Below are 13,350 nucleotides of genomic sequence, written 5' to 3'. Positions count from 1 at the left end.
CACTATTTTGGATTTCTGTCACATGTAGATAGTGTTAATCCTAAGTCATACAATGTTCATATAATTAACTCCTTTTCTTCTCATGGTACCTAAATAATGATATGTTTGTTACAAACAAGACTCTAATAAGGACAATTTTTATTACTCAGGCCATGTGAAATTTGGTCTACATACACACTGAAAAAACCCCTATTCAACCCATATTTTGCTTTGCCTTTTAAGTCCTCAAAAGAAATATAGACATTTTACTAGGATTTATATTATTAAAAGCACCACTACTTTCTCTAGGGAAGCAACAATTGATCCACATTTTTCTGGCACCAGCTCACATTTCATAAACCCTTGTTTAAAATTAACCCAAACCATTAAACAACACAGAAAAAAAAATTCTTTTTAAATTACACTATAAAAACTGCCTTTTGAGAAACTGAAACAGGTGAGTTTACATGTAATCTCAGATAAGGTGACCAAATATCCAAAATTGGCTAAGACAGTCCCAACTCCCAGATTGCTGGCTGCTCTGGTTTCTGTCTCAGTACACATCCTGTGGTTCTGGCCAGATGTCATCCAACTTTAGGATAGGAATGCCTGCCCCTACTTGGGCGAACAAGTTACTAAAAATGGGGAGAAATAACAGGAAAGTGGAAATGGCAAAAAACTAAACTTTGGTTGCAATTTTAGTTACATTTTGGTTCTTTGTTTGACAATGTTTGTAAGCATTTGTCAACACGTGTTGTTTAGTTTGGGGTCTTTGAAACTGTATGGGATGATCCATTTCTAGGGTTTGATCAGTATTTTTAAAAAGTGGTATTGACTATAATAGACTAGAAAATGCCAACATGCATTTCACATACTAAAGATGAGTAGTTTTCAAAAATTTCTATTTATGTTTTATCTGTGAGTCTTTGGTGCAAGAGCGTGATCAAAAGAAGTTTAAAACTCACTAAATTTTAGTCATTTAGGAGTACACTCACCCACTGTCTCTTGTATCATGAAGGAATATTAAGAAATTTTAAACCTTTCATTCAATAGATATTTGACATACATAACATTAATAGTACTTGTGCATCCATCACTTCCCTGTGTTTGCCTTAAGCCCAATTCTCACAAGTTTTCCAGGGCTGTTCCAGGGACTTTGCAAGAGTCCAGGACTGTGGGATGGGGGTTGTCTACAGGAGATTGGTCAGAGGACAATTCAACTTCGAAGTTCACTGGACAAATGGTGTTTAAAGACTAAATTTAAGTTAGCCAGTTGGGCAAGGAAAGAAGGGCATTCCAGACAGAAGGAGCAGTATGTGTTAAACAGAAAAGAGAAGCAGTAGAGTATATAGGTTCATGATATCTTAGATGTAATTCTGAATTCCAAAAAGTTCTAAAAGCGGAAAGCATTAAGCAAGAAAACCAATTCAATCTGAACTCATTGGTGTGCTGCATTTGTCCCATGAGTTCAGATTGTTTTTATCATATTACACTGATATCCAGTCAGTCTAAAATATGGTTATGGTCCGCAAGATGTGTATTTGAGTTCTAAAAGAATATATAATTATAAAAGACTGGTGCATTAACTATTTACTTATCAGTTTTATAGAAGGTAATTTTTTTTCCTCTTTAAGTTTTTTTTAAAGATTTTATTTATGGGGCGCCTGGGTGGCTCAGTTGTTAAGCGTCTGCCTTCGGCACAGGTCATGATCCCAGGGTGCTGGGATCGAGCCCCACATCAGACTCTCTGCTCCACGGGAAGCCTGATTCTCTCTCTCCCACTCTCCCTGCTTGTGTTCCCTCTCTCGCTGTGTCTCTCTCTGTTAAATAAATAAAATCTTAAAAAAAAAAAAAAAGATTTTATTTATGTATTTGAGAGAGAGAGAGAAAGAGAGAGCATGAGAGTGGGGAAGGTCCGAGGGAGACACAGACTCCCCACTGAGCAGGGAGATCAACTCAGGGCTCTGTCCCGAGCATCAGAATCATGACCTGAGCTGAAGGCAGACCCTTAACTGACTGAGCCACAAGGTGCCCTTCCTCTTTAAGTTTTAATGAAAATAAAACCTCAGGGGCTCCTGGGTGGCTCAGTCAGTTAAGCATTCAACTCTTCATTTTGGTCAGGTCATAATTACAAGGTTGTGAGATCCAGCCCCTTATCAAGCTCTATGCTGAGTGTGGAGCCTGCTTGAGATTGTCTCTCTCCCTCTGCCCCTCCTCCCGCTCGTGCTTTCACTTTCTCTCTCTCTCTCTCAAAAAAATATTAAAACTTCAAAATCCATAGCATTAGCAAAATAGAAATCTAGTAAAGCCAGCACAGTAATTTATGCATAATTATGGAAGAACTAGTGCATAAAATGGTTATATGATATATCTCAGGAATCAGTTTGTCAAATTTATGCACAGCTTATTTATAATTGATGATTTCTTAATCTTTCTCCAATTGTTTAATGGTTTCCATATGCTTGCTTGTGCTTTAACTTGTGTGCATTTGGTGAATCTTACCTACCACAGGTAAGTAGAAGTCTATAAAGTAAAAAGTTGTCTCCTTTTCACCACCATCCTCCTTCCCCTTTAGCACATTGTCCAGAGGTAACCACTCTTAAGGGAGTTGTATATATTCTTTCAGACCTTTTTTCAAATTTGTATGCGAGCATGCCTTATGTCATAGATATATAAAAACAAATGTTGGGTGATGGGCATTAAGGAGGGCACGTGATGTGATGAGCACTGGGTGTTATATGCAGCTGATAAATTATTGATTACTACATCTGAAACTAATGATGTTCTATATGTTGGCTAATTGAATTTAAATTAAAAAAAAAGAAAAAAAAACCCCAAATGTTTCTTGTGTCATTCTCTCACAGAACTGGCATAATGCTATGAAGGTGTTCTGCAATTTGCCCGCTTCACTTATGTTATATATATCTTTTCATGGAAATATGTATAGACCAACCTGATTCTTTTTAATGATTGCCTCATGTTCTATTGCATGGATGTTCTTTAATTTAACCATTGTCCTACTGACGGGTAAATAGGGTTTTTCTATGTTCTTATGATGGCAAATATTCCTTCAGATTTACATCCCTGTACTACCTCTTAGTCATACTTAAAATACCTCCTCACTCTCTAAGGTCTTTAGCCAAAGCATATATTTTGTAGGAACTGATACCTTCTTTTCTCTTAAACCAAAGAGAAGTCATTCATGTTAACCTGTAAGTACAGCAACAAAAAGCATTTTGTTGATATTTTATGAGAATTATAAAGTAGTCACCTTCATAAGAGGGCTCTGACGTGGCAGAAACCAGTTAATGTCTTGCTGTTGACTGCTTTAGCTTACCAATCTCATCTTCTTAAGCAAGGTCATTCTGGAGGTTACTCTTAAAATTCTTCCTTAGTGTTCGCTTCATCATATCTTTCATTGTAGGAACATCTAAGAAGCACAGACCTGAGGAAGAATCTCCAGGTTAAAGAGGTGGAAGTTGCTAGAATTTAAAAGCAGTGTTTCCACACAGGAGAAGTGACCTGCTAAAGGGCCATGGCACCAAAACGCTTTCTAATTCTTTGCCTCCACTTCTGCCTCAAATAATGACCTACTCTGAGAGGAGGAGAGTGTGTTGGTTAATAGCGTGGGCTTGCAGTCATACACCCTGGGTTCTGCCTCTTGTTAGCTCTGGGGCTTGAGCAAATGACTTAACCTCTTTGTGACTCAGTTTCTTCATCTATTAAAATGGGGACAGGGATGGTGATGATGATATCACCTACTCTGTAGGGTTGCTATGAAAAAAATCAAAGATTAGTATTTGTAAAGCACTTACAGGGTCTGGTACCTAATAAACTCGATATAGATGTTTGTTAAATAAGAATGGCACAATGGTATGGACACTGTGGCTGTTTCTCTGAGTTTCCTGAAGAAACAGCTGTTCATGAAACCTTCTGAAAACTCAAATGTAGCTGAAGTTGCCCAAAATATGGTGTGAACAATCTTCCTTCTTCTACTCATCAGCGCCTTCACTGTAGAGGTGTCTCTATTCAGTGCTCACAGAAGTCCTATATTTCAGTGGCCTGCTCTGGATATCCAAACTTCTAATGAGAAATGATACCTTATTTAGGTTAAAAAGAAGATGGACTAATATTGGGTGTACGCTTTCTAGATAGTTGTTAGCACATTCTTTGTGTTCAACAAAATATTCTCACAAGAAGAGGAGCTTTACAAAAACACATCACAGAAGAAATTGAGTTAGATTTCAGAAACATAAGTACAATGAAAATTGTCTGGATTCACAGGAAATCTGTGACTTTCTGAATGCAAGAAAATGATATGAAATTCATTGACAATATATATTTATACCTCACATTTTTAGATTTTAATATTACAGCTATTAGAAATGCATCCAAAATTTATTTATATAAGAGCTGATTAGCCAGATCTGATATTTTGCAAGTTTTTTGTTACTGTTTCCTTCCCACCCTAAACCTGCAATTTTCTGCATTTTGATCAATTACAGAGCATGTGAAGTCAGGTGTGAAATTGGTTTCTCTTAATATGGTTATACTTCCAACACAGACCGTATAGCTCCTCACTTTCTCTTTAGCAGGAAGTTACAGGACCAAAAGGCCACACCTTCTGGGGAGCCTCCATATTCTCTGGAGTAGTTTTATAGCTTTGGGTTGAACACTATGACCAAGTAGTTTCATATTCTTGTCTGATGTATCATGATTTAATTTCCCAACAAAGTTGATGTCTTACTTCCTCATATTATCACTAACAGGATTTGGGGGATTGACACCAGCTTTAAACCCCAGCTTCAGGACAGAATTATACTTGTTGGACTTTGGGTGGGATTTCTAATACTGAAAGAGGGAGGGAAAATTTGCATGCTGTGGATAGCCACCAAAGTACCCATGGAGAGTTGGCATTCGAGCTTTTAGACTTTGATTAAAACACTTGGAAGGAAGCTGTAGCAGATACAGCTATAATCAACTTATAATTGGGTATTTTATGTGTTTGGTTTTTTTATACCTCACCTTGTTCCCAAAAGACAAGCAGTTATGTGATTCCTCTTCCAGGACAGCATCAGGAAAAGATGGAGCTCTCATTTCTTTCTCCTTGGCCTGCACAGGCCTGTGCTTAACTGTGTAATAATTTCTTTTCAAACTCTAGTTGCTCAGGCAACTACACTCTTTGCTCTCTAGCTTGACCCCATTTCCTGATGAATGGGCTTTTCATTTTTTCACTTAGTTCTAAAGGCTTTCACATTCTGCAATTTTCTCTGCTAAAAAGCTCTAGGCATAACTGCTTAGAAAATCATAGGCAATCATAAAACCTTAGATTTTTTTAAGGAAACTTAGAGATCATTTAATCCAACCCCCTCATTTTACAGTTAAAGAAATCGAGCTCCCAAGGAGGGTAAATAACTTGTCCAATGTCATCCCGCTAATTTGTAAACTGGCTAGAATTTTTCCGAAGCTAATGTTTTGAATTGGGTACAACTACAACTAAAACTGTTTTAAAGGGCACATACTTTTCCATCTTGATCTTTTAGAGCTGTCATATGAATATAATTTATAGAACCAAATTTACGAAATCATGACTCCTAATCCTAAAAAAAAACACTGTGATGTGATAAATAATTAAATGAGGTTTGGAATTACCATGCTTTTTAATAGAACATTTATCATAACAATGGTCTCAGATGTGGTGGTTAATTGAGGGTTGACTAGGTCCAAGAAGATTGCTTTGCTTTATCTAAGATTTTATTTTGAGGGGAGGGAGTTGAGGGAAAATGGACCAACACATGTAGAGAGAAATGGGCATTAGGTTAGGCTCAATAATCTATTGTCACTACTGTTAATAAAATATCACACTTTGTGTCCACAAGATCACAACTCTAGTTTGTAAGAAATTATAAATTATTTTTGTATCCAGAACTTGCATCTAGCTAGAGCCAAAGATGAAAAGTCAGTAGCTTCCTCATGCTCTTTCTATAGCCCACTCATTCCAGTTAGTGAGTTCTCCAACATGGCCACAAATAACTCATAGAGTCTTTGAAGAGCCACTCTTCTCTGTTGCTGTATGGCACTCTGTGCAAAGCAGTGTATCTCACAAGCAGGCCCATCCCTAACATTTGTGAGCCTGAGATGAATGTGCAAATGTTTGTCTCCAACCTTACCCCTATCTCAATGGGCCATATACCCTTCTGTCCATACTGACCTCAAAGAAACTTGTGTATAAGTGTATAGACTTCACTCTACATATCCAAGCTCTCTCCACAAGTCCGCACACAAATTGCACAAGTAGTCACCTCTTGTCTTCACTGTGGGTAATATAGTCTGCCCTTAAGAGAATAGAGAGGAGCAGAAGCCCAAGCAGGCACCTGAAAGAGGCTCAGGGATTCATGAGCAGGGAATTGCAGGTTTTCTGGATAACGAGAGCTTGGTTTAGAAAAAGGAGAGCAGGTTCCTGATCGGAAAATCCTGATAGACCTGTCACCTTATGGGGAGGAAGAGGGTAGAGGAGGGCTAGAATAAGACCTAAGGCATTGTACCCAGGAAAGAAGTCTTGGTTGATTGGATCAAGAACAGTACTGCTGACAAGAAAACTCTGGGGTTGAACCCTCCTATAGGCATTGTCTCTTGTGTAGGACCTGTACAAGAAATGGAAGCAAAATTGTTTCATGGCCAGAAAGAAGCCACTTCAAACAAGTTATTTTTTAAATAGGGAAGTTTCAAGAGATGTTCTAAAAGAGCATCTAAAAGAACAACACTGTTCAAAGGTATGACATGTCAAACTGGAAGGAATATTCAAGATTGTCTAATGAAGATGGAATAGAGACCACAGAGACAAGTAACTTGCCCAAGGTCAGACTGCAAGTAGTAATAGAGCTCAGCTGAACACTTGTAGCTTGGGTTTCCAGGTTCTCAGGAATGGGTTTTTTCCCATGACCTGGAGCTGAACCCCCTTGAAGTATGACTCTAAGCAACATGGAAGAATAGACACAGGGTAGCTCTTATACTATAAGTGTATTTTTAATGATGTGACAGCAGAACAGCAAATACCAGTGGTTTCTACAGAAAATCAGACACCAGTCACACTTTTGAGAGAGAGAGAGAGCACGCAAGTGAGTGAGCAAGGGAGCTGGGAAATGGGGTGAAGAAAGAGGGGAAGCGTTATAATGTAAGCGTTGATGCTGAGTATCAGATTATTGAGCCTAACCTAATTGATGTATATCTCCATGTGCAACTTTTTTCTTAATAATAAATAGATGTGCCTGTAAATAATTAGGAGTCATTCCGAGGCATTAGAAGAGCACAGTATATGTGCCACGACCACATCCGAACTATTTGTGCTGACCCTGATGTCGAAGAAAAAGTCAAATTGACCTGGATCAGTATACAGCAACTTTATCCAGTCATCAGGAGGGATGGCCAGCTGAGGAGTAGCTGAGGGGCCACCAGTGTCCTCCCTGCCAATTTTTCCCCAGGCTAATCAACTTCTCTAAGTAAATATTTAGTAAATATATTAAATATACTGGCTTGAAGAGGCACAAATCATTGACCTGCCTCATGCATCCCCATGTTTTGGTCTGCCCTCCCTCTAACACCATGCCCACATCACCTTTTCTCTCCTCCAAATCTTTGCACATCTAATCCCATTGCTTGGAATACTCTTCTGCTCTCTCTGACTCTCTTTCCCTTCACCTGTATTAACATTAGTCTTGCAGGTCTTAGCTTAAGCATTCCTTTCTTGGGAGTATAGAGGTTAGAGACTCTTAATGTATGTTCTGACAACTCTGTGATAGCTCTCATCACGTTTTATTGTTACTACATATCTAATTGCCTATTTCCCCTACTGTGAGCTCAAGGAAGGCAGGGGCCTTTTCTGTCTTGTCCTTCACTGTTTCCTCAGAGTGAGTCCAGTGTTCATCCAATCTGTATTGAGGACTGAATGAGCTGAGAATGTGAGACGGTGTGCATAGTGAGTCCCTCACCTAGAAGGATCAAAGGCTGGGACTGGAACTGTGATTGGTTCACAGGAAATCCAGTGGATAGAATCCTGGACTTTATCAGAGCTCAATTTTATCCAGATTATGATTCCAAGAATCCAGACATGAGAGTCAGGAGTACAAGGTGTGTGGCTTTTGGCCAGTTGCTTAACATCTTTCTCTCTCAGAGCTTTTCTGAGTAGCAAAGGGAAGCGTAGGAAAGTACTTTAAACACAATATAAACATGGGTGCACAGTTGTGGAGACATAGAAGAAATGGGGTCATCTCTAAAGGGCTATGGTTGGGACTAAGAGGCCACATTCTGGTTCCTATTTTTCCCACCTCAAGCCATACGTCTGGGCAAGTCGGCACCATCAGTACAGTGGCGCCCTCATCAACCCCCACTCACCACCGCCAATATCTGGTTGATTAATACAGTTTGTGTGTTATTGCAAGGGAAAGGGGAGAAGCAGAGAGAACAAAGGAGCTGCGTTTGCTGGTGTAAGAGTGTGGTGGATCTGTCAAAAACACTTTCCAGAGTCCTCATTCTCTAGAGGATAATTTTTCTCTGGTATTTTGAGATCTCAAAATTAAATACCTGTCCCAGAACTGCCATCTCCAAGGTGACAGTGCTAGAAATCTCTCTTGGCTTCTTCACATGAGAGGCTTTAAATAATAGTTGCCTTAATGAAGCACCATATGGGTAACATTTTAGGATAGGTAGTCAAATGGTGTAAGAAAAAAAAAATTCAACTAAAAAAACAAGTGAAAGCATTTCACAATATATACATATACCAAATCATCACATTGTACACCTTAAAACTTACTCAAAGTTATATGTCAATTACATCTCAATAAAATGGAAAAAAAATAAAGAATTAGGAGTAGGGTAGCTAGATACAGCAAATAAAAATATTTGGGACATACATTAAGAAATTATTTGTTCTTTCTATCTGAAATCCAAATTTAACTTGGTGTCCTATATTTTATCAGGCAAATTTTATAGGAAAGCATCTCTTTTTCCCTCAGTTCTGTTCTAATTATTCCATAGTGAAAAATAAAATGTTTTTATTTATTTATTTATTTATTTTTAAAAAGATTTTATTTATTTATTTGACAGAGAGAGAGCACAAGCACGGGGAGCAGCAGAGAGAGAGAGAGGGAGAAGCAGGCTCCCCACTGAGCAGGGCGCCTGATGTGGGGCTCGATCCCAGGACCCTAAGATCATGACCTGAGCTGAAGGTAGATACTTACTCAACTGAGCCACCCAGGTGCTCCAATAAAATGTTTTTCAAAAATATTCATTCTGTACTATCATTGCTTATATGAGTTGAATGTTACCATTTAGTGTTTTAAAATTACATTTCCCTTCAAAATAACCCTGAGGCACCTGGGTGGCTCAGTCAGTTAAGCCTTGGACTCTTGATTTTGGCTCAGGTCATGATCTCAAGGTGGAGTCTGCTTAGGATTCTCTCTCTCCCTCTCTCTGCAACTCCCCGCTCCCCCCTGCCCCCCCCACCAGCATGCACTCTCTCTCAATAAATAAATAAATGAAGGCAGGGGGGAATTGGAGGGGGAGATGAACCATGAGAGACTATGGACTCCGAGAAACAAACTGAGGGTTTTAGAGGGGATGGAGTTGGGGGGATGAGTTAGCCTGGTGATGGGTATTAAGGAGGGCACGTATTGCATGGAGCACTGGGTGTTATATGCAAACAATGAATCATGGAACACTACATCAAAAACTAATGATGTAATGTATGGTAACTAACATAACATAATAAAATAAAAAAAATTAAAAATAAATAAATAAATAAAACATTCAAAATAGCCCTTTGTTTTTACTAATATTTTCATATAGGAAATAAAGATTTAATTTATTTATTCAATTATTTCATGGTTTTTTGTTTTTTGTTTTTTTTTGGCTCTTCTGTTTTTAACCTTAAATCAATAAGGATTTTGATCATTATGGTCATTTTATTGTATTATAGTTCAGTACTGTCTATTACTATGTTTTCTTTGAAGGCAAATAAATTACAACTTTACACGTGGAAAATCTTGGGCACTCCATTTCATTCATTCTGCTCAGCGCTCAGTGGTGTTGTATTTTCTTTTCTTTTAATTTTTTAAGTAGGCTCCATGCCCATTGTGGAGCCCAGAGTGGAGCTTGAACTCACAATGCTAAGATCAAGATGCACGCTGAGATCGAAAGTTAGACACTTAACCAACTGAGCCTTCCAGGCACCCCTATATTATTTCATTTTTTATTGAAAGTTTCAAATGTATACAAAAGGAGGAGTATTTTTATGAACTTCCTGTATCATCAACTAGCTTCAACAGTTACCACCTCATGGCCAGCATTGTTTTATCGATACCTCTACCCATTCTGCCTCCCCCCAACTATTTCAGTTATTTTAGAGCAAATCCCAGACCTCAAAACATGTCTGTGATAAATATTTCAGTATATATCTGTAAAAAGAGAAAGATACTTAAAAATATATATCTATAAAAATAATCATACCTAAAACAATGTAGAGTATTTTTTTAATATTATCAAATATCTAATGAGGGTTCAAATTTCTGATTGTCTCATAATTTTTTTATATATGTGTATTTTTTTGAATCAGAGACCAGAAACCAAAATCCCTTTCTTGTAGTTTATAGATAGGTTTCTCCCTATTTATTGAGGAAACTTGGGTTATCCACCTGAGTCTTCTACATTCCAGATTTTTAAAATTGTATTCCTATAGTATTATTCAATATGACCCCCTGTCTCTGTACTTCTTAAAAGCTGGTACTTGGATGTGGAAATGTGGTCTAATTCAGGTTAAATTTTTTTTTTTTTTTTTGCAAGAGTACCTGGTAAATGGTGGTGTGTATATAATACAAGGTATATAATATCCAATTATCTCTCTTTTTGTGAAATCAGAAACCATTGATGATCATTGCCTAGATCCATTATTTAACTAGAAATCGGCAAAATGGAGTTTGTCTGGCTACATCATTCTTTTTCTATTTATTATTGAGAAAACTTTCCCTCACCGATTATTTTGTTACTTTAAGGTATGTTTCATAAGGGTAAGTATCCTAGGTCAGTGCCCTGGGAAAGAGACTTTGAGGTGGAGATTGCCTGTCAGAGGCTTACAGAGGAGAGTCCTGGGGAACAACACCTGTAAGAGAGTGAGGGAAGCAGGAACTGGGTGAGGGAGAGGTTGAATGGTGAAGGAATTGCAAAGGAGGACTCAGCCAATCCCACAGGGAGCTTTGAAGCTGGGAAAACTTCAGAATTGAGGCTGTGCCTTTGTATTCCCACTCTACCTTTGCATTGACAAATCATTGTTTGTGGGCTGCCTCTGGAGTGAGAATGCATTCTTGTGTAAGACAACAACCTTTATCCGAAGGCAATTCCTGGGGAAGGCTCAGCTGGGAACTTAGCTGTAGAGGCTCCAGGCAGCTGAATGAATGTCTTATTCTTGAAGGGGGAGATCAGGGCAGTGCACTGAAGTATTCAATACAAAAAGACAGGTTGAATGCTTGATTCTTTCTCTGTATTTATCAGATTTAAGAATTATGAACTGATTCCTTAACATCCTCCAAAGGTAACCAATGGGATTTTTTTAAGTATCATAAGTTCATGGATGTTAACATATTTGATGTGTTTGCAATCCTCAGCAGTAGTTACTTCTATTGATTTCTGTCTTTTGCCAGGAGAAACTTCCTCAAGTTGGCCTATGAGCCCTTTGACAAGAACACCCCCCCCCCCGCCGCGCCCCACGAGGTTTTGATAGCTTCCTCACTTTCTTGATGACAGAATGTTCAGGCTCAAGTGCTACAGCTCCTGTCCCAGACGTGTAAATTACCAGGGAGAAATTGTGTTTAGAGGCCACAACCAGTTTAGGAGTGGTGCTCACTGCTACTGGGTTGGCTATTGCTTAGCCTTTACAGCACAGATAGCTAGGAAATACACAATTTCTTTTTTTTTTTTTTTTTTTTAAAGATTTTTTATTTATTTATTTGAGAGAGAATGAGAGACAGAGAGCACGAGAGGGAAGAGGGTCAGAGGGAGAAGCAGACCCCCCGCTGAGCAGGGAGCCCGATGCGGGACTCGATCCTGGGACTCCAGGATCACGACCTGAGCCGAAGGCAGTCGCTTAACCAACTGAGCCACCCAGGCGCCCCAATACACAATTTCTTAAAAAGAGAAATGCATCATCAACTCTTCACTGGTATTTCTAGCTTGAATTTAGGATTACAGGGGTTTACTAAACTTCTTTGATTTTATGTTAGTTTCTCTTTTCCCCTGGAAATCCTTGTGGGAAGTTAGTCGAATAAGAAGGCCAACAGCTATCAGCAGAAGGAAGGAAGGGAAAGGACATAAGCAGGGAAGGAATGTGTTTTGTTTTGCAGAACCAACAGTTTCAGCAAAGGAAACTCCAATTAGGTGTCTTGCCTGATAGCTCCTTACATGATCCAGTTTGAGTCAGATGGGAGCTGAGGACCTTCTCAGAAGCCCCCCTGAGTTGTCCTAAACTTACCTTTAGCTCTTTATAATACTAAAATCTCCTCCTATGGGCAGAGTTTTCTGCCATTTTTTGAATATACAATGTATACATTACCATGCTGACTTGCTAGGCATGCACAATTGAACCAAAGTGCCTAATGCAAGCCTCCTGCTCCTGACCCCTTTCTGTTTTTTTGAAAGCTAGAGTGATCTCTTAAAAGTTTTGGTGTTTTCTTTTTGAACAAAAACTAGATGCCAGCTTTATATATTCTGCTGGCGTAGAAGTGGAGAAAGAAGAGGAGAAATGCAATCTGCCCTGTTATTCTAAATAAAGTTCCTAAATAAATGGCCTTGATTAGTGACTCAGTGCTTAACCTTGATTCCCAAATTGGGCCTGCTTCAGGGCTTCCTAGTGAAGGACTTTTCTTGCCTTTTGATGATTTGGGCTATAGGTTTCCCTATTCTTTTTCTCTATTAGTCTTCATCCTACTTTTTCCTCTAATAGTTCTTGCAACTTTCTGGTCTGATGCTGGCTCCTTTTCTTGTTTTCTGGCTCAATGTATATTAATAAATATGAATTTTAATGACACTGGGAACTTGTAATTAGATATGCCACACAGCATGTTCTCAATTTGCCTTTTTGAAACCATCTTCTTGATACCATAAAAAATCAAAATCTGGTTTCCCTTACATAATACATCAGGTTGTTTCCAATTGGTTAATGCCAGAATTCCTTAATTAAGAAATATATGTAGAAACCTGACAGTTTGGGGCACCGGCCTGGCTTGGTTGTTGGAATGTGCTACTCTTGACCTTGGGGTTATGAGTTTGAGTCCCACGTTGGGTGTAGAGGTCACTTAAAAATAAAAAAAAAATAAAATAAAATAA

General features: G+C 38.6%; 1 long non-coding RNA gene across 4 annotated transcripts in view; it reads left to right on the top strand.

Annotated features, from left to right (window-relative positions):
• LOC118546438 (uncharacterized) overlaps positions 1 to 13,350 on the top strand; it is a 110,205-nt gene that overhangs the window by 8,600 nt on the left and 88,255 nt on the right. For 2 of the 4 annotated variants that reach the window (XR_013450159.1, XR_013450158.1), the window contains one exon: positions 3,404 to 4,321. The exons of the other annotated variants lie outside the window; for them this stretch is intronic. This is a non-coding gene — a long non-coding RNA (uncharacterized LOC118546438). Of the gene's footprint in view, positions 1 to 3,403; positions 4,322 to 13,350 lie in introns of those variants that run through there. 4 annotated transcript variants of the gene reach the window in all.

This window comes from Halichoerus grypus, chromosome 8 (assembly GCF_964656455.1).
Source record: "Halichoerus grypus chromosome 8, mHalGry1.hap1.1, whole genome shotgun sequence".
In the NCBI taxonomy this organism is placed as follows: Eukaryota; Metazoa; Chordata; class Mammalia; order Carnivora; family Phocidae; genus Halichoerus; species Halichoerus grypus.
The sequence above is the reverse complement of the archived record's forward strand: the minus strand, read 5'-3'. Positions and strand labels throughout refer to the sequence as shown.